At 37.1% G+C, this 22909-nt stretch overlaps 1 pseudogene; it reads left to right on the top strand.

Moving 5' to 3' along the window:
* The first annotated feature begins 18354 nt into the window (after window positions 1–18354).
* Window positions 18355–18918, top strand: LOC149164919 (uncharacterized; annotated as a pseudogene).
* The last annotated feature ends 3991 nt before the right edge of the window (window positions 18919–22909 follow it).

Genomic DNA, 22909 nt, shown 5'->3' with positions numbered 1-22909 from the left:
TTTCTTTTTCCTTCAAAAATCTGACATTTGTGGCATGAGGTTACAAACTTCTTTACATCAGCAAATAGAGTGGGCCAGTAAAAACCAGCCCTTAAAATCTTATCAGCTGTTGTCTTCCAATAAAGATGTCCCCCACAGTCACCTGCATGAAACTCTTGCAATATTTTGTCAGATTCTTCCTTTAACAAACAATTTAAGAGGATGCCTTCATGATTTTTCCAAAATAAAGCATTGTCAATTATGCAAAACTTCAAAGATTTCATTTTTAAGAACCTACTTTTAGTCCTGGATAACTCTGGAGGAGCTTGAAGATTTTGTAGAACGTATATTATGTCAACATACCATGGTGAATCTGTAAAGGCTTGGCTGATTTGTGGAGTCGCCATCTCCTCTTTGTTATCCAATTCTGCAGTGAAGTTTATGTCTAGGGCTTGGTAGTTTGATTTAGCCATGAGCTTGGCTAAACCTTGGCCTTTGATCAATTTTGTAGGTTTGATTTCTAAATCATACTCTAATATTCTAGCTATCCACTTCCCTCTCTTTCGATCAGGTCCATCCTGTGTTAGAATGCCTTTGACTACAACATTGGGAACATAAGCCACTATATGAGAGTACAAGATATAAACTCTAAAATATTTAATAGCTTTAACTAGAGAAAAAGCCTACTTTTCCATTATATTATACTTTTAAGGTGCATCTCTTAGGGCTTTACTAAAGAAGGCTATTGGTTGTTCAAAACCCTGATCATTTTTCTGCAGTAGGACTGCAGCAATTGTGTGTTCTGAAGCAAAAGAAAATATGATGAAATCCCTATCAAACATTGGACTGATGAGAACTGGTGTCTGTGTTAAGGGCAGTTTTATATCTTCAAATGACTTTTTAGCCTCTAGAGTCCATTTAATAGTTGAATCTTTCTTTAACATGTTGTTCAGTAATCTAATTAACTCAACTAAGTTAGAGATAAACATTCACAAAATGTTTATTTTGCCTAAAAATGCTTGAAGTTATTTCATGTTCCTGGGATGTGGTATCTGTAAAATGGTTTCAATTCTTGTTGGGTCAATTCTGATACCATCTTTGGAGATAATGTGGCCTAGTAATTTCCCCTCTTCCAACCGAAATAAATATTTTTTAGGATTCAAAGAAATTCCATACTTCCTACACTTAGTAAAGACCTGCCTAAGATGATCCAGGTGTTGTTGATCTGATTTAGAGAATACTGTGATATCATCAAGGTATATTACCAAGAAGTCATGGATTTCCTTAGCAAAGGCTATGTCCATTTCTCTTTGAAAGGTGGCCCCTACAATTTTTAACCCAAATGATATTTTCACATACATGAAAGTTCCCCATGGGGTAGTGAATGCAGTCTTTGCATGATCATCTGGGTTGACTAGGATTTGGTTATAACCAGAGAACCCATCTAGTAGTGAGATTCTGGTGGAACCTACTACCCTCTATAATATGTGATCCATTTTAGGAAGAGGATAGTTATCCTTAAGTGAAACTTTATTCAAATTCCTAAGGTCAACACACAGTCTAATTTTGCCAGTTTTCTTTCTTGTAGGTACCAAATTAGAAACCCAATCTGAGAATCTAATTGGTGCAATAATCTTAGCTTCATACATTCTTTTGATCTCCTTTTTGATAGAAGGTAGTAGAACAGGGTTGATCCTTCTAAGCTTCTGTCTAAAAGGCTTTTGGTTTTCTTTTAATGGAATGGTGTGTTGTATTATGCTGGTATCATAGGATTTCAGGTCCTCATAATTCCAGGCAAAAACATCTTGGAATTCCTTTAGAAGTTCCATATATTTCACTTTTTCATTGGGAGGTAATGTTTTTGAAAGTTTTATCAGTTTTGGATCTTCTTCAGAACCTATGTTACATTCCTCAATGTTTGATTTCAAGGGTTCCATTTTAGGGTTTTTAGGAATATCATTTGAATCAAATAAGTCCTCCAAAGGAGTTAATACTTTGGGTAAAAAATTGTCTTTAAGATTAATGACTTTAGATTCTTCATCAATTTCCATTTTTTTTAGGTTTTTGATCTGATTTTGTAAACTTTGTGGGATGAAATCTATCTATCTGATCATATTCTACTTTGTTAATTTCTACTTCATCAGTGTAATCAAAATCTAATGCTATGTCTGTGTTTATGTTGCTATTTACAAATTCCTCATCTAAAGTCAAAAAATTGTTAATTTGTTTATCATTCTCAAATACTTGCCATTTCTTTAAGTTGTTAGGAATGCCGGGTCTATTCCTAACCTCAATAATGTACTGATGGTTGGGCTGAAATGGCAACTGCAAGTACTAGCAAACATGGCTAAGTTGTGAGCTTGCATGTTATGTTTTATTGGGATGACAGCAAACTTGGTTTCTAAAAAAGTATTTAGTATTTATACAACTATTCCTCTATAAAATCCTAACCTAGGATCCCTAGTCATGTAAACAACATTAATTTGTTTTATTACCAACTCAGAATCTCCCATAATAGAGACTCTTATGGCTCCTAACCTTTTGACTAGTTTCAGACCTAACATGAGTGCTTCATATTTGGCCATGTTGTTTGTACATTTAAAGTTTAATCTGTAGGCATGGCCCTCTAAATGATCATTTTCTAAGTTGTAAATCCATACACCTGCTCTTGCACCTAGTTTGTTTACTGACCCATCAAATTCAAGATGCCATAGGATTGCATCCTCATAATTTTCATTGTCTGGGGGAATGAAATCATTTTTGATTAAGGTATCTAGGTCATCTTTTTTATCTGAAATCTCATGAATTTGGACATTTTTATTTTCTTTTAATACTGTAATTTCTTTTGGTTCTGCTGTAGTGCTGTCTAAAGTATCTTCTTGATTAGATTCAACATTATAAAGTATGAAAGAATCAATATCAGAATGTACTGAATATATAGGAAAGTTTTGAGGCCTCTCCTGTGTACTCACTACATACCTCATTAGAATCTCTCTATACAGTTTCTTGGGATGTCCAAAGACTGATATGGTAGCATACGGCATGTCAAGTTGGAGAGATCCCTAGAGCTTGGCACCCCAAGATCTGGACAACAGCATACCATACGTAGGTGGTATATTAGCAACAACTATGTCCATAAGTATGGTCTTGGCAGGGTACTGAACTAGGGAAACACACAAATCTTTTATAAGTCCTAAGCACATTATTTGGCATCAATAAAAGGAAAACAAATCCTTGTAAGGCCTAGTGATATCCAAGTTTAGCTTCTCCATAACAGACTTGGGCATAAGATTATGTGAAGCTCCAGAGTCAAGCATGGCATTATGTAGGATTTTATCGTGGATGTTAAGGCTGGTATTCCTCCTTCCACTAGATTTCCATTAACATCAGGTCCGAAAATTAACTTAGGTTGGTCATCAAATAGATTCACAGAGTCTTGATTCTCAACGAAGTTTAAATATTTACTTATTTGGGATATGTAAGTTTCATGTTTAACCAGTTCTGTCAGAGGCACTGAGATTTTGAGTTTAGCCACCTCTGCTCCCAAATTGAAAGGCAGAGGGGATTTGTCTATTTGAACATTTGAAATTTTAGCACCAATATTCTGAGTAGTCTTTTCTTCTTTTTCAGTGTTTGGAGTGTTTTTAATTGGATTTTCTAATATGATTTCTGGAGGTTGTTCCATAGTTCCCTTAAGGGGGACTGAAGTGGAAGGTTTCTCATTAGAAGGTTGGTCATCGATTGCATCTTCAATGGTGGGACTGGGAGGGTTTTGATGAGGTCTAGAGAGGATTTGTAGGGTTTTTGTAACTGGAGGATTCTAATTTGCCACTTTTACTTTCTTAGGCTGATTAGGAACTGCTTTCTTGTTCTGATCTAGAACATCAATGTCCTTTTTGCTTCTCAAATTGTACTGTTTATGCACTTCAAAAATAGCAGAGTCATACCCTTGCTTATAGTCAAAAGATTCTCTAGTTTGAGTCTGTAACTGTTGAACCATGTATAATTCTTGATCATCCTGAGTAAGAAAGACACAGTCTTCATCATCTAATCCCATTAGGTTGATTTGGGTGTCTATCTCAGGGTCTTCTTGATGGGAAGTTTCAACATAATTTTCTTGGAAAGGTGGTCTAATGTTCTGATCAAGCCCGTTTTTACCAGTGTTTTGGTTCTGGTTTTCTCTAAAATTTGGATTCCTAACTGGAGGTACTTGTTGGTTATCCCAGTGAGGTTTCCTTTCAATGAGTTATATCCTATCCATCAACCTTTCCATTCCCTTAGCTAAAGCATCAATTTTTTGATCAAAGGGTGAAGTTTCATCTTTTTCTAACCCTAGCCCTTTTGGATAGCAGATTAGCTTCTACACTAACTGCTACACTTTGCATATCTTCTAGGGTTGGGAGATTCCTTTATCTAAGTTGAAAAGCCATATCTGTGTCAAATCCATCTGGAAACTTAATCAGGGCTAAGCCAGGTGGAGGCCTAAGGTAAAGTGGGATTGTGTTATATACATTGTTAAACCCAAGGATAATTTTAGGGGCGAATGTTCGCCCTTTGGCGAAATTAAGGGGTTTTAAATTTTTAGTGGGTGAATATTTTGTATCATAGTACATTTTTACAAATCACCTCAAATAGCCCACCTTATTTTAAGGGAGAGGGTAAAAAAGGTAAATTTAGCCCTTGAAATTAGGACTTACAACCTTCCATTCGCCCATTTTCAAGAATAGGTTTTATTTAAGTGAATCCATTCGCCCATTTTCAAGAATAGGTTTTATTTAAGTGAATCCTATGGGCCAAATACCATATTTATAAAAGAGGTATGGTAAATTAATAAAAATATAAATAAATGAGAGGTATGGTAAATAAATAAAACATTTTTTATATTTACTCCATAAGTCACCTTATATACATGTAAGAGTGTAAACAAATAAAAATATAAGTAAAGTGGAGGTATGGTAAATAAATAAAACATCTTTTTATACTTACTCAAAAGGTATGGTAAATAAATAAAAATATAAATAAACTAGATGTATCGTAAATAAATAAAACCTCTTTTTATATTTAGTCCATAACCCTCATTCTATTTATGAAGGCTCAAGAAAGAGGTTTTATTTAAGTGAATCCTATGGGCCAAATACCATATTTGTAAAAGAGGTATGGTAAATTAATAAAAATATAAATAAACGAGAGGTATGGTAAACAAATAAAACCGTTTTTTATATTTACTCCATAAGTCACCTTATATTTACGAACACTCAAAAAATGGGTTCTATTTAGGTGAAACCTATGGCCAAAATACTATGGGACAAATGCCATGGACTAGATTGTTATTAATACCATGCAAAAAACCATTATTAACCCTAATATTAGAATTAATAAAAATAAAAATGGCACATGGTATTGACCCATGGTATTCACCAAAATGGCACATGGTATTGACCCATGGTATTCACCAAAATGGCACATGGTATTGACCCATGGTATTCACCTGGAATGTAGCCTATTTAAATGGGGGAATTAAACCAGCATGTAGCCTATGCTAAGATTCACTAGGACTTTACAAAGTTTTATTATTTAGTGAAAGACTCGCCAAGATCTTACAAGATTTTATAATTGAGTAAAATATTCGCCATGCCTGGTGAGAGATTCGCCAAAAAATTATATATACATATTATATTATTGATAAAATCGCCTTCCATTTTTCCTATATACCATGGAGATTTGCCCATTTATTATATTTATAAATTTAGGGGGGGTTCTTAAAATTTTCCCTGGTTAAACCTAGTACAGTAGTCCCGAATAGTTTCGTTTGGTCCCCTTTTAAGGTTTTCGTATTCAGAAAGAATTTGAATGGGGGTTATTTTTCTTCTCCCACCTATTTAAAAATTGCTGGTAAAGAACTTCTAAACTATCTATACTCTGAGGAGTTAAAGATCTAAACCATGTTCTCACTTCTCCAGCTAGAGTCTGGACAAATATCCTCATTTGGACATCTCCTATGTCAATTTCATGCAGTTCGAAATAATCTGTCATTTTTTTTGTGTGCTGTTGTGCTGTGTAAGTTCCAGTGCCATCAAATAAGGTAATTTTACTCTGATAATCTGCTAGTAAGGCACTTTGAGGAGCAGGCATCACAAGGGGGGCATATCTAAGTGCCATAGATCTAAGTTGGACAGGATTGAGAACATGAATTGGGGTAACAGGAGGATTTGGGACAACAAGGGGAGTTGGGGTAACAGGGGTAATGGGTACTTGAGGGGTAGTGATGGGTTGATGGGGGAGTGAAGGTATGAATGGAGATGAGGGATGATCTTCAGAGATGTGGGGAAATGATGGTGAGCTAAAAGATGTTGAAGTTGTTTCAGAAAGTTCAGGGATTCTATTAGTGGTAAGGGATGACTAAGGGGAGTTTAGAAGGTACTGATCAATTGACAAGTTGGCTCGTTGGACTTCAAGTTCTCTTGTGAATTTTGGATCTAGGACTGTGTCCTCAAGTTCACTCTCAGACTTGGTTCTAAACAGAGAAAGGTCAAAGTACTCGTCAAAAGGGATGTCTTCAATGAATAACCACTCAGCAGGGCAGGAATTGGATCTAAAAACACGTCTAGGGCTTACTAAACTTTCTTGTCTTCTGATTATTCTGAGGATAAGGTTGGGATTGTCAAATACAGGGGGAGGATTTGGATCAGGGTTGGCCCTGGTATAGTGAGTTCTCGCCGAAGCCAGATTTCGACCTTTTTCTAATTATTTTTATTTTTTATGAATTTTTGAAATAACTTCTAATAACCCTTTAAGAGGCTTAAAAATAAAAATTTCAATTTATAAAAGGTTTATTAAGACTGAGGGTTTTGAAATCCCCAGTATGGTCGCCACTATGTTATCACTCAAATTTTTTCCTTAGAAGTTATCAAAGAAGGAATAGTCTGAGGTAACCATAAACCTAATCTTTTATACTCGGGTTCTAGCCAACGTAAGTCCAGAGAGGGTTCTCTCTTTATAATTTAACTTTGTTTTGAATAAGATTTCAGGCTAGTTCTTAATGTTCATGATTATTTTGTTTTGATTGGGTGGTGGAATTAAGGAAACAGATGGGCAAAGCAAGTATTCAGTCCACTGGGCTATGGCGTCAATCAAGAGTGGCTGAACTGGATCTGATCAATCACTAAGGTAAGAATTCACAAGGCAAGCTAGCACAACAAAAGAAAATTTGCAGGTTCAAATGGATGATGTAGTCCTAACCAGGGCAAAGGGCAATGAAGAACCCTTAACCTGGATTAAGATGAAGAAAGGAAGGATGATTAGTAGCAAAGGGAAATGAAGAATCCTTTACTATGGACGAAAGGGGGGGTAAACTATGGAAGTAAGGGAGCAATTAAGAATTCCCAGACAAAGATAGTTTAGTAGAAAACATATTAGAAGTAAACAGTTAAAACATAGAGCATTTAAGCTAATTCTAATGATATCATTCCTTGTTTACTTTTAGATTTCGTAAGAGACACATATGAATATTTATAACATGAAGAGAAAAAAATATTTAAACATGGAGAGATCATACTTATTTGTTCCAACTGTGCATAAGAATCCAATGAAATGTCCTTAGCTTTATTTCATTTCCAGTAAAATGAGTCCAATCTTGAGTACAATAGCTCCTTGGCTCAAAAATAAGATGTCTACAGAAATGTATTTTAATCCACACTAATTACTTCAATTTGTGAAGTATTTATACAAAAAATGATACAAAATATCTCATAACAATATGAGAACTATTCTAGGAAATAGAAAATATCTTCAACACGAAGATAGAGACAGATAGAGAACTGTCTTCTTGTTGTCCCTTTTATTGTGACTGTGTTGGCTGTTGTAATTTGGATTTGGCTCTTTCAGTTGCTTTGTAGTTATGTGCTAGAATCACTTTCTATCTTCGACCTAATAATACTCTTTACCTATTCTACTTTGACCTTGTATTCCCTATTTTACTTGGCAGCCATGTTTTACCATATAGATTTACTATAGTAACTTTATAGTAAATCTATAAGTTTTGTCCACCATTCACTGTCAGGTAATTTCATCCTTATCATTTTCCTGTATATCTCATCAGCTTCTGTATACTTAGCAAAATTTGGCTTACTTGTAAATAAGTGCTTGACCTCATGCTCTATGTAAAATAGATTTTCAAGGCCATCATATAGTACTTTTCCAGTGGGCAAAGATTTCACCCCTGAAGTACTAGCTTGGTTTCTGGCTAGCTTGTTTAATATTTCAATGTAATCTTCCTGGGTCATCAACTTGTCATGTATTACCATAGGACTAGGAAGTCCTTTTTCTCTTAAGATGCCATACTTTGTCATAAAACTGTCAATGTCTACTTGGATGCTCTGACATCTTTTCTCCAAATTGAGCATCAGGTTCCTCTTGGTAAGAACCTTCTTTATTTCAATGATGGTGGCTGTTCTATCATCAATTTCTAGTTCATCCAGCTGGTACCTGTTTCTGCTATTCAAAAATGTGATCAATTGATTGGCTTCTTCAGGTTTATCTCCCAATTCTTCCACTATCTTGTGGATTGCTTCTGTGGCTACTTTGACTAATTCAGTCTGTTCAAAAATAACCTGAATAGAAGGCCAAACATCATTGATGGAATCAATGATGTTGGCCCAAAGAATTTCTTTCATGTCTCCCAATGGCTCTTGCAATGTTAAGTCCTTTTCAAGGACTTTTATCCTTTCTACCATCCTTTGGTTCTTCTGAGCTTCTTCTTTCTACTGTATTTGTGCAAGTTTACAATTGGTCTCTAAACTTGACACTTGTTCTCTAAGTTTCTTAAGCTCAGTGGCCTGGATACTCATTTCCTCCATGGCCTTGATCAATTCAGCAGTCTTTTCTGTTGGTGTCCCTGTGCTTGTTGATGTACCTGTGCCTACTGATGTACCTGTTACTGGCAAAGCTGTCGCTAGTGGAAGTGTGGGTGCTAATGCAGCAACCAAGGTGGAGGGCACTGCTATGGAAACCGTAGGAATTACAGTCTGAGGAGTGGTGGCCAACTCACTCTATTTGGACTATATTAAATTGTCTAATTATTTTTCAGTTTCCTTCAATTGTTCATTCAACTTAGTGACTAGGTCCATAAGCTCTTCCTCCTTCTGTGTTTCCAATACTTCAACTATCTGAGGATGATGTAGAGGAGGAATTTTGAGCTGCTTATTCATGCAATTATGTCGTCATTTTTCTTCTTGATAAGCTTCTCTGCAACTTTCACATCCTTCGGATCATGTCCTAGTTCTATGACAAAGTCCTCTAAGGACTTTATTCTGGTGTATTTGGCCTGTGAAGAGGCATTCTCCACCTAAAATTGTGTTGATATATTATTCAGCGAATTCTGGAGTTGGTGGGCTGCAATTGCTTTACTGGTCAAAGTGGAGTAGACCATTTCACCAGTTTGCTTATGTAACTCAATTTGGTCAATAGGATGGATATCCTTTGCCAGTACCTCAAAATCTGTTTTAAGATAATCTGCCATTGATTTGGGTTACTGTGTGGTTGGCTTCAAAAAACTCATCTGCATTTTCCCTTCTTTTATATCAAAGGCTAACATTAGCCTTGTTTGGTTTGTTGGAGCCATTTTCAAGTAATGTGCATAAATTTGAACTTTTAATCTTTCATTCCTAGCCTTGATTTCTTTATATTTCTCTTTGATATCTTGGCTCTGGCTAGTAGGAGCCCTGAAGGAGGATACTTCCACACTCTGTTGTCTTTCCAACATTTGAGCCTGTGAGGTGGAAGGTTCTTGTGTGCCTCTTGAAGGAGTGGTATGCATGCTTTATGTTCTCTCTGCACCTGTAGTTCCTGCTGTCTCCTCAGTATACTCCTACTCTAAAAATGGATTCAACCTTTGCCTCTTAGCATAGGTTTGGGAAATAGGTGTGCTGGAAGGAGTGGCCTCATCTTTATCTCTTTTGAGGTTTCTCTCCTCATTTAGAGGAGTCTGCAAATAGGAAGATTTCTCATGATTTTTTCTGGCTAAGCAAGTTCCTTTGAAATCTTAGGCTGTTCTGATTCCTATGGCTTCTCTGAAGGTTCTACTTGCTTTGATGTTTTCCCACTGTGTCCCTTTGATTTCCTTTGAGATTCAGTTTCTCTTGGCACTTGTACAAATTAATCCTCATCAAGTCTTCTATCTAAATCAATCAAAACATTATTGACAACAGTTTTTGTGCTATGCCAGTCTACCAAAGAATTTTCCACCCATTCAAGTTGATTTGCATACTGTTCAATTTCAGGGATTCTATGGTGGATGTAAGGAGATAATTTATTCTTCTATCTCCTATTGCAAGTGAAGTCTAAAGGGTCATAGTTCCAGATAAAACTTTGTTTGAGTCTCAACCTTTGTAGGATTTCCTCTGCTTCCTTTCCTACTTCCCTACTATTACATATGAATGGGCCAAGCTGATCCTTTATCCTAAGTTGAGCCTTCTTCTGGGCTTTCACAAAATGCACCTCATCTAAATTGATCATTTGCCTGTAGTACTCCAGAGAAAAAAATCTAATGGGGAGGTATCTAGGCAATTTGTAGGGAGCCAACTCACATCCATAGATTCTGATTTCAGTGTGGTTTTGGTACAAGTACGAATCCCCCACTTTATATTGCTTAGACAACTGTAGGACCCTCCTGATGTCTACACTGATTCTTGGGGGAGGGATTTTTAGTAGCATAGTTGTCACAAGGTACACAAAGAGATCTATGAAATTGGTATAAGTATATTGAGAGTCAAATTGATGGTTTAATGAAGTCCAGAAGATCACTGATCTGGGGTTGCCTCTGGTATCAAGCTCTTAGAAGGTGATTTTAAATCTATCAGCTTGATAATACAATAATAAATGATATATAACTGAAGAATACTTAAACACTATTTCATTATCCAACCTCATGAATTGGTCATGCTTTTTATCAACAATGAACTTAGCATAGTTAAACACGATGGCTGGTGGTTGTCCAGGAGAGTAGATGGACATAAAGGCTATAATGATTTCATCAACAAACTCACTTGTAGTATAGCCTAGCACAATGGATATCATGTCTATGATGTCTCAGCCAAGGTTAGAGACTATAGTCCACAGATAAGGGGGAGAGTCTTTTGGGGGGTATTGTTCTTCTCTGATGAAGGTCTGGTATAACCCAGCAAGTCTGATTGAGGTAAGTGTAGGGTATCTGTTTAGCATATCTCCAATAGAAAGATGAGTCGGGATTTGGCTTGGCTGTAATTGTAGCATTTCGTTAATGGACTCAGCAGTCATGGTGAATAGTACAGACTTGTCAGGGGTTCTTATTGCCCTTTGGATGGGATCATAATTCATGTGGCAGTAATGTACAATCTCTGGGAAGATATGAACTCTGGGGAACTGGTACTTGGGTAAACCTAATTCCCAAAGCCCTCTATAATCTACATGGTTCAGGTACTAGTCTCTGTACCTGCAAAATAGCTTCAAAGGGGATTCTGAGACAGAGGTATCTTTAATCTGGAAATATTTGTCTGCAAGTGGGAGATGGTATAAATCCCTATGAGGAGTCGTAATGGGCATGACATTCAATGCAATTGGGGCATCCATCATTGGTTCTTGTGGATTCAAGGACGGGGGAAAAGGGTTTCAGTGAAATTGGGAAAAACTAGTCTATTTTAGGGTATTTTAGAGTCACCAGACAACTTATTTTACTAAATTACTTAGTATTTAAAGGAATTTAGTTCAGGTTTGGTAGGAAAATAGGGTTTCTTAGTGAAATTGGGGTAAATACCTAGTTTCGGCTTTTGAAAGGAGTAATGGTGACTGTGCCCTGTTTGCAAGAAGCGCACGCAGTTGAAAGGTGATTGAGAAGTTTAGCAGGTTCAATAAGCTGACAGTTGGTAGCATGATGACGGTTGCACATACTTCTGTGCTTGCATGGATGTCAGAATGTTCTTTTTTCATGATAAAATGAAAAACTATATGTTTTTTGGTTTTATTTGTAAAGTCAATGACTTTGGCAGGTACATTGGGAAAAGGATAGTTGGCGCCAATGAGGGATGTGACATTTTGGCATGTAGCGGAGGTGGTAAGCGGAATTCATTGCACCGCTTTTTGGGATAAAGTTGTTTTGGGGGAGGCCGCCTGATGCCATTCATCGGGAACCACGTAGCGGCGGGGTGAATAGTGAAACCACTTACATCGGGTGGGTAAAGGCTAGCCTTCGGAGGCTACCCAATATGAGTGTCCACTGTTGGATCTGACAGGGTCAGATTGCATGGTGATTAGGGTGATGATTTGATTAGAGATTTTTTTTTTTTTTTTTTTTTTTTTTTTTTTTTTTTTTTTTTTTTTTTCTGAATAAGGCTACTTCTATATTAATACAAAAATATTTTACACCGAGGTTGTGACCTTGTAGAGCTAGCCCAAAATTGCGGCATGATTACAAACAAGGCATATCTGTATGCTGAAGTGCAGTAGAGTAGTGCCCTTAAGAACTGTGGAGAGCCTGTTCATGAGTGAGGCAAAAATACAGAAAACCCCATAATAGTACTTAGATAAACCGGGACTATACGACAGCCAAAACTTGGAATTGAGAAATAAACCAGAGCTATACGACAACCCAGACAGTAAAACTAGACTTGGTAGCTGTGAACAGCTACACAACAACCCATAACTATAAACATAGGTGATGGTGACTGCGACCAAAATTGGAAAATGTAGGCTGGCAGAATGCCCCTTTCGAGTGAAAAACTGGCAGTGTGAGCTAATGCATTTGTAAACATATCTAAGACAGTGATGAGTGAACCTTCTCGAGCTGGCAGAAATCCATGAAACCAGAAAGAACCAACCTGCTTAAGCATCAGGAGAGGTGTCAGGCGGCTCCTCGGTGATGTGACATCCATATTTGTAGTCTTTGTCATCATCAGAGGAGCTCACCTGAAGCTTCATACTTTGAGGAGCTTTTCCTTTACCAGAACCTGAGGCTTTGCTCTGATCGAGGTTTGTCTGGATGGGGCCTGGTTCTTCTTCCACCTGCCTGTCCGAAGTCGCTCTGAAGGAACCAGCCCCTTGACCTGAATTGAGCTCGCTCATCTCGATTGTAACCGTGGCCATAAAGGAGGAGGAGCCGTGACTGCAGGGGAAGCGTAAACGAGCGGTGTTTGTCATGGATTGGAAGGAGCTCAGTGCTGTTATCTGTAATCCTCTGCCCCTACCCCGTCCACTCCGAGTAGCAGGGTACCTGTCTGAGCGAAGGTCCGGGCTTGAGGTTGAAGAGTCTATCGGGGAGGAGGCGGCCTGGCACCCAGTTTGCCCACGTGAGCTGCCCCTTTTGCAACTCATACGCTGTCGCAATTTCTGCATTGCTGGAAGGGCGTGATAATCCTGGCTTCAAGGAAGACAAAGGAAGTAGAGAAGGAAAATGACAAACTTGGCTTCAGAGCTCAGGGCATCGAGCGGAAGGTGGACTAAGGAGCAGGGGAAGCAGAGGATGGCTTGAAGGCAAAGCCAGAAGCTCCGCCAGCAAACCAGAGCCCGGTTAACTTCTGAGAGAGGCTGAGAACGCGTCACTGCAACTGCAATGGAGGAGGAGCCAGAGCGGAGAGGATAAGCACGATTATGGCGAGTTGAGAGCGCCATGATCAAGAAATTAACTGGCGTAGGTGAGTGTACAGGTAACATTAAAGTCGCATTAAGCTGGAGTAGAGGCAGATTAATGTCGAGAGCTGCGTGAGGGTGTGTGGCATTGAAGATAAACCACGCGCTCAACCATACCTCTGGCCACGTGCCTCCGATGCTGTCAAACACCCAGATCTGGGAGATTTGATCAGAGATTTAATGGAGGGGCCCGATGGGGTTTTAATGAGCGGAAGGATTAATTAACTGTAGATTAGGGAGGCTTAATGATGTCGGGGGTGATTTGATTGGTGAGGATAGATTATTAATTAATCACTGATTGATTAATTAATCTCTTTAACTTAGCGATGGGTCATGGATATTAATTAGTCGTTGATCGAATTATTTAATCCCTTTAATTTGTTTGTTAATAAAGTTTATGTTTCAAACCTCTTTGCGGGATATTAACATATGGGTTTAAAAATAAAATATATGGGAAAGGGTTTATCTTTGGGAGTTAATAAATATAATTAAAATTAGGAGTTAATATGAAATGAAAGCAGAAAAACGGATTTTGCACTAAGTATAATGTGTCTGAAATTTATTTACATTTTCACATTTAAACATTATAACTTAGGCTTAATGCATATTTGTGGGTTTTTGTGGAAAAAGAAGGGGTTTTGTATGGGGGTAATTACTTTCCCTAGGCAAATGGTGATTTTACCTTAGGAAAAGGGATTTTTTAGATGAAATGAATGAATTATGGAGGGGGTGAATGTTGGTGAGGGGGATTTAGTACTTAGACCCTATAAGTTATTGGGCCGAGGGTCTGGTCCCTCCAGAAGTTAGAGAAATGCTCTGAGCCCCTTTAACTTAAGGTTTTAGGTACTTTTGACTTTACTTATGGGAAATTAGTAAAATTAAAGGTAATATGAATGGGGAAATTAATCACTTGACTTTGTGTAACTGCTCAATTATCATCCATACTTTAGCAACTTGATGATGAAAGTAAATGATATGATCTTAGCTAATCATTCATCACAATTCTGCAACCATTCAACTACTTACCCATCTACTCATCCTACCATTTTTTCTACTCTTTATTAGGGTGCACTTAAGCTGGCAAACCCTTATCAAAACCTTTTTCTTTTATTTTACAAAAGTAATCTATCTAAGTCTATCCTTATTACATCCAAGGGCTCAGATTAAACTGTTGAGCTCCTTTTATTCACTCTACCTAATCTAATTATCTGCCAAGTTTAAATAGTTTGGTCAGATCTTATTCTCTATCTCTAAACATGAAATTCAAAACATGGAATAACCAAGATTAAACTGTTTGGTTACCATGGATTGTGGCATGAATAACAAGTTGCACACAATCATTATTATGCAAAAAAGTAAATAGTAGTGGCATTTGGACTTGCACACTTTCATGGTCTTTTTCTTTCTTGGGGTTCATTTTTTCATCTTTTTTTGACCTTTTTTAATCTTTTTGTCCCTTGATTTTTCTTTTGGGACATACCCTCTTTACATTTTTTAATTTTTTTGATTTTTTGAATATGGAAAACATTTGCAGAAAGCAAAGGTATGTACATATTACAGATTTCATACATTAGAATTAATCAATCAAAACCAATCACAGCTTTAGTTATTAACATGACCAAATTTCACTAGGGTTAGTTACAAACCCTAGATTTTTCAATCAAACATCAATCACAACTAAAACTTAGATTTTAACAATCTTACACAAATCCCAAATTATCACATTGTCATCATACATCAGATATTTTCACTTATACTAAGGTTTAACTCCAAAACCCTACAATTTCACAAATACTATCATGCTAGAGAAACAAACTTTGACTAGGGCTTAGTTATAAACCCAGGGATTCATGATCACCGATAAATAGGTAAACTCATACATATAGGACTTCATCATCATGCATAGGAATTTCATATCATGTGTTAGTCAATCACAACTTCACAAAATATCAATAAGAGTTAGACATACAACAAACTTGATTGGACTAAGGTTTGACCAGACAAACACACATTCCAAGGAAATCAGTTCTAATACATTAAAAGGGTCTAGCTTAGACATTCCACCAATCCCTAATGAGTTAAGTTTTCAATATAAGAACATAGAAAATCCAAAATTACCAATACTTTAAAGCTTTGGGATTTTAGACTTTATCATTCAACCCTTACAGGTTAGGTTTTCCGATCATACCAAAATCAAAACATGACATCATCAACAAAATATTCAAATATCACATCTCAATAATGCTAACCAGTTTAGGGTTTCCGAAATTAACATTAGCATAACCTTAGGTTAGGGTTTTATATAAAACCTTTCTAGGGTTCTATAAAATTAGTTAAGAACATGAGTGGGGCTCGATTTAGAAAGTGATGAATCACCCAAAAAAAGAATCATGATGATTCACTATAGCTAGATAGAACAATGTTAGCAATAGATTGCAAATGAATAAATATTTATGTTAAACACACACATGGCAGCAAAAAAATAGGAAAGATAAATAAGAGATTCCACTTATTATTAAAAAATGATATACATTTATAGTACATGGTGTGACCCTTGGATTCATATTCTAAGTGGTCTCTTGGACTCCTTTTGGCTGTTCAGCTTCCACACCAACCCTTAGAGGATTAGGTGTCCAACATTCCCCCCCTTAATCTAATGGGTTATGTATGAGTCCAAGAAGAGAGTTGTAATACAAAATGTGCAAAAAATGCATGGTAGCACTAGGCTGAATGTGCTCTCTAAAATGTTGGTATAAGGGCGGTGGTTTAAGGATGACCACCAACACTGGAACGCTTAGTGCAGTTCCCAGAACTCTTCCAAGTCTGGCATGAAGCTCAAGTCTTCTACTACAGGAATTGCTCCTGATGTTTTGAAGAGGGAAACCTTCAACCATGAAAGGGAGGTCTCACCCCGCATAAAAGGGAGAACCTCAAACTGAAAAGGGAGGTCTCAACCTATGATGGTTTAAGGATTAACACCAACTCTGGAATGCTTAATGCAATTCCCGGAACTCTTCCAAATCTGGCAAGAAGCTGAAGTATTTTGCTAAAGGAAGTGTCCCCAATTCCTTGAAGAGGTAGCATCGAATGAAGGCATGCTTAGGGGCATCTTTGTCTCTGGCTACAACTCTGAATCTGGTGTGGAAGGTTGTGGCTCAGGATCACTTGATGTGACTTTGAAGATTGTAGATGACCATCATTTCCCCCCTATCAAGATACAAGGTGAGAAGATGAAGAAATATCAACTGCAAGACTATTCAATACTCTAGAACAAGTTCTGACCTATGACTGGAATATCTTCTTGGATATTTATGCCCATTGCTAAGAAGCGATCCATCCAAGATGAATCTTTGTTCTTGCAGGAGTTTTGTTTCTGAAGCATCTTTTTGAAGAATGACTAGTTTTATGACAGTGCTTACATGGATGAATATCAAAACAGTCATCTTTCAGATGGAAAACTCAGTCACAGTGTTGGCATTTCACAATCTATTGTTGTTGTTGTTGTGGAAGAGGAAGAGAATCTGGAACAGCTGAAGGTGAACTGTCATGAGGAGCAGGTGAAGATGAACCGTCCTGAAGAAATCCAACACTTTGAAATTGGATTGGTTTGGAGTAGTTTGGAATATGAAAGGACATGCCCTTGTCATATCCAAGACTAGTTCTATTCTTGTTGTGGACAAGCTCTTCCAAAGGCCTGATGATGGGCTTGGGAAATGCAGAATGAATTTCTACATCTGCATGTACAACTGCTGCTTTATTGGGCACTGGATTTGAATCAATTGTAACATTATTGTCTTTTTGTTTATGGGAATATGTTTCAATCTTCTGAATGGAAACAGGTTCAGAATGATGACTCCACTACTGTAATTCTTCTTGTTGTAGTTGAGATTCAAGCTGCAAAAAAGCAATGTTTTCTTGTGCATGTTGTAAAGATGTTTGAATATCTCTGAGAGTGTCTTTGCTGACTTTAACTGTGCTTCCACCAGTAGATAAGATTAGAGTGCTTAATAACTCTAATAATCCATGAATTTTCTCCATTATTCAAACAATCAAATCAATAAATGACCATAAATGCATTTGTAGAAACAATAATTGTTTTAGAAAATTAATTTGCCAAATTTTCAACACAAATTAATTTGCACTAATGTGTTCTCATGTTCTCACTTCACAATGCCTTGTACCTCAATTTCTACATAGCAAGCCTAATGTTTTTGCCTTAACAGAATGTCCAGCTCGACAAGTTGGCAGCCCACAGGCTCTTCTTTTCCAGCAATAACAAGACCCCAACAGAAATGAGATTAGCTTCTATATTTCATCGAACATACACCATATAACATTAACACCCGTGCACAATAGCCTTCAATGTATTCAAAGCAGCATACAGTAGTTCCAGGTCATGGAATTTCAACTGCCCCCATTCAATTTTGAACAATACAATGCCAAAGAGATTGCCTTATTCAATGCTCAATGCTCAACATTCAAATGTTGATGTCAATGCACCAATAACCTAAACAACTCCAAATTATTTAATAGTTGGATATTTCCTCTCAAACAACACAAACAATTCACATCAAGTGAGTAAAATATCAATGGACAAATAATAACAACTTCAACATTGCATTCAACACAGACTCAAAAGGTTCAGTAATGGTATTCCGGTAACTGGCAACATTGGTGTTCTGGTGAGGGATAACTCTATAAATTTTATGAATAATTTCTCATCGTGCTTCAAATCGTGTTTTCAATGTATTATGTCTTCTTCAATGCTTGGCATCACATCCTTATACTAGAAGCCTTTTGCTCAATGCTCATATACCTTTATATCTATATCCTTTGTAAACACTATCAGCAAGACACGACCATTTGAATACCTACGGCTTACCAACCTTGAAGTGATTGCCGCACTTGTGAAGGTGGATGATATGAATGTCGTCAATTTTCTACTCTCTATGGACTATCATAAATTCTAATTTTCGATTTTTCTTGTGAACAATGGAGATGGGAAGTAAACTGTCAAAGACAATGGTAACTTTTATCGTCCAAAAAATACTCTTGGATGATGTTGGGTTAACATATATTTGTGCAACAACATAGCACTTTTTTTTTGCAATAGGTCACGTATTGGCAACCATGGTTTCATCACTTGCATAACAACTGCCCATGTGATTTCTTAAACACATAAGTTGTTGCTATCTTAGGCTTTCTGAAAATCAAAGGGCATCTGAAGAATTAAAGAATTTCTTGCTTGATATTCTGCGGGATGTAACCTTTAGCAATTCGTAAGAAAAAGTGTCGAGAACCCTGCCACCACAACTCCTCAGGGTTTGAATTCGTAACCTCACGTGAGTTGTAGCTAGAGCAAAATGGAAGCTTGACAGGAGGATGCCTCAAAACATGGACTTGGAAATCAAATTTCAAAGAAAACACCTTTTGAGAGCCAACGGTGTAAGCGGAGGCGAACATGGAAAAACAAGCAGAATTACTGAAGCCAGATGGGAGTTGCTAGCTACGTATATGTGTGGAGAGCCAACGGTGTAAGCGGAGGTCCAATTGTTGGCTGTGTATATTGGGAGGTATGAGCAACCGGAGGTCTGGCAACGGAGACCAATGTGGCAAGGTATTTGAGAGTGCCTTCTTTAGAATCCCTCGACTATTCTTTCATCTGCCTAAGAATAGTCATTGTTCAGAATATCCAAACCTGCCAAGAAATTTTGGACAACTATTTCAGTTTGTCCATCTATGAGGAGATACACACATGGGATGGTTGCTAGAAAATTCGATACATTATAGACATAATTCAACATGACAAACCCGAATTCTATCTTTTTGTTAAGGATCTCGAACGTGAGATACAGCTAAGGATGGACGAGTGATCTAGGGAGCCACACTCAAGTTCTGGTCCTCAATTGAGGGTGTTATGCCTGTAGGAAATCAGTTGGTATGGGTGGCAGCGTACCAGTTGAAGTAGCATTTTAGAGAGAAGTTTATTGGGGCCAATACAAAGACTGTGCATAGGGATCCATCATTCAACCAACCCCACTAATTATTAAAGACACCATTCAATAAAACTAATGTAGAGGATAGAAAATATGGTAGAGAAATATGACATGAGTTACACTAACTAATTTGAGACTTGCACTCTGACCAGTGCAGATAGATTTTGGAATATTTTAGACAACGCTCAGATCAAACACATAGAGAAATACCACAAAAAATAGTGACTCAAATATGAGCAGGGAAAGAAATCGTCTGCTTTGATACCAGGTTAAACACACACATGGCAGCAACAAAATAGGAAAGATAAACAAGAGAGTGCACTTATTATTAACAAATGATATACATTTATAGTACATGGTGTGACCCTTGGATTCATATTCCAAGTGGTCTCTTGGACTCCTTTTCGCTGTTCAGCTTCCACACCAACCCTTAGAGGATTAGGTGTCCAACAATTTATTATAGAGAAATCAATGTTTTTTAGTTTAAGGCATACCTTTGTTTCTTGACAAACCTTGTCTTGGGTGGATCTCTTCCATACTCCCTGAGGATATAGTAGATGTTTTCCTAATCAAGACAATATAGGGAGAATGGTGATTTGTATTTAATATAATCAAAACTTAAATAAGTACATCAAACAAAAGACTGAAAGCAAGTGAGATACTTATCTTTGGGAGATGTTGGGGGCTCCCTTCAAAGATTTGAGGGATACCTATAAACTTATGAAATCAAAAGATAATTTTTTTTCCAAAATGTGTTAAAAACCTATAAATTCTAAAACATCAAAAATACAAAATAGGATATCTAATACTACAAGGAAAGGACTTAGTAGTGTAAGTCCCTTATGTCAGATACTTTGGGTTTGGATTTCTTTGAGTCTTCTTCTTCAGAAATGTTAGCATGATATTTTCCTCTCTTCTTATTATTTGGATTGTTCAGAAAGTCACTCTTGTAGTGACCCTTCTTATGACATTGATATCATTCTACCTTGGACATGTCTACTTTCTTCCTTGGTACTTTTGATTTATTTCCTTTGTGTTGAGTGGTGTAGGAATTTGAAACTCATTGAGGATTGGAAACTAGTGAGATCCTTAATTCTTCTTGACTAAAGGAAGTTCATAGTTCTTCAAAAGTGGGAGCTTCCTTCCAACATTTGAGTCCTGTAGAAAATGCACCCCAAGTAGGTGGTAATCCTAATAGACTAGTGATCATGAGTTCTTTGTCTAGAACAATTTCATAAATGGCCAAAATATCATCTCTGGTTCTTTATATATTCACAAAGAAGGAGGCCAATGTGTCTTCTTTAGGAATCTTTTTGTTCCTTATTTCATTCTTCAATATTTATACTTGAACAATGTTCTTAATACTGAATAACATTGACATGGCCTCATACATTTCTTGAGCATGATCAAGGTTGGCTATCAATAGGACAAGGTTGTCATTTATTCCTTCTACCATTGGGGTCATGGCCACTAATTATAATTCTCTGAATTTTAATTTATCATCATTACTGGAGTCATATTTAGGTCTATTTACATTTCCTTTGACCAAGTCTAGAACCTTGTTCTTTTCAAGGATGAGGTCAATCCACTTCTTCCAAGATTTGTAGTTTGAGGCTCCTTCAAGTTTGTTCTCTCCCTTGATTGTCTTAGACATTGTCCTTGAAGATAGTAGACTTATTCCCTTGAATAATTATTATGAAATATTCCTTTATTAAGTGCTTGTGACTACCTTTTTATTCTTATTTTAGCAAATCTTTGAAACCATGTTGGAAAATCATAAATGTAGAAAGATTTTCTTATCCTTGATAATTACTTGTGATGTTCTTGACTTCTTATTAGGTTTCATTATATCTTCTTTATTTTAGTTCATCAAGAACTACCAAATAAATAGCACGTAAAACAATGGACACTAGATATAGGCTCATAGTCAAGGAAAAACCCCTCTTTGGGAAAAACCCCAGTCAGTAATTCTTCCTTCAATAGTTTTCTATAGATATTCCAAGCCTCTAGATCTTGACACAAACTTTCTTCCACACCAAGTCAACCTTCCTCTCCTCTTGTAGATGATCTTACTTGACTTAGAAATAGGAGCAAGAATAGCATCACTTTCTTTAACCGACCAACTTCCAATTTTCTTTGGAGACTTTGATCTTCACTAAAATACTTTGGTCTTCACATAGGAACTTCAAGATTGGCCCAATACAAATTCTTGAGGTAACAACACCCAGCACTAGAAACTTTGACCTATACCTTGATATGGCATCAACAACATGTGGCAACTCGCTACTCCATCAACAAGAGAACTTCAATCTTCCAAACCAGGGCATGAGAGAGAGAGAGAGAGAGAGAGAGAGAGATAGATGCACCAAAATTTCCATCTTCCTCCTTCTCTTCTCCTACACCAAAATCACACTTCCTTTTCTTCCTTCCTCTATTTCACATTTTTTCCATCTTCGAGAGATATTGAACTAGCTTGTTGAGTGAGTTCTTCAAATGGAATTCAAACTGCTCCATTTACAGTCCTTTAGTGAGGTTGAATAGCCCTCTTTGAGGCTGACTTGATCATCTTAGTGCTGACTTGGTGTGGGGTGTTGTAGCATCTATTGTTATTTAAAATTCATTCTGTAATTTTATAAAATAAAAAAATGAACAAAAATAAAAATAAGATATTATATTCTAAACATCAAAAGAGAATGAAAAGTTCAAAGAAGTTATTTATTGATGACGACATTCAAAGCCGATGTAAGGTGGGCCCCGACCCATATTAAAGTACGAGCAGTATCATAAAATCTAAGTGAGCATGGGATCGAGAGGCAGATAAAGTGCTCTACGGGGGAGCAACGAGCATGAGTTTTAACTCAGGCTCAACCCCCACAGTTGACCATGACATCAAGCTGGTTGACCAAGATCTATGGCCCAAGATTACTGCGAGGGTTCAAACCCGATGAATATCCCGTACACTCCCTACCCCCGCAATGGGCCACCCTCATCGCTTCACTCCATCTCATCTCCTCCACGTCATCCGCCACCCTCATTCATTATCAACTGCTTCATCCACTATTCCCCATCACCTCACCTGTCATTCCATTAATTAAGTTCATTAATTATAGTTTTTGTTTCCCCCCGTTTGATTATTTTATATATAAGAGATCAGCAAAACCCCGTTGTTTTAGCCTTGTTTTAATATTAAGTAGTCTTGTAGCCAGTTCAGCGAATCCAAGTCAGCAACTGTGCCAGTAACTGTCATCAGTATCTTTCACCTACAGTCATCATGGCCC

This window comes from Pinus tabuliformis, chromosome 5_1 (assembly GCF_031772625.1).
Source record: "Pinus tabuliformis cultivar Carrire ecotype Pingquan chromosome 5_1, CPIR1, whole genome shotgun sequence".
Lineage (NCBI taxonomy): Eukaryota > Viridiplantae > Streptophyta > Pinopsida > Pinales > Pinaceae > Pinus > Pinus tabuliformis.
Note: the sequence above shows the minus strand (reverse complement) of the source record. Positions and strands in the feature narration are given on the sequence as shown.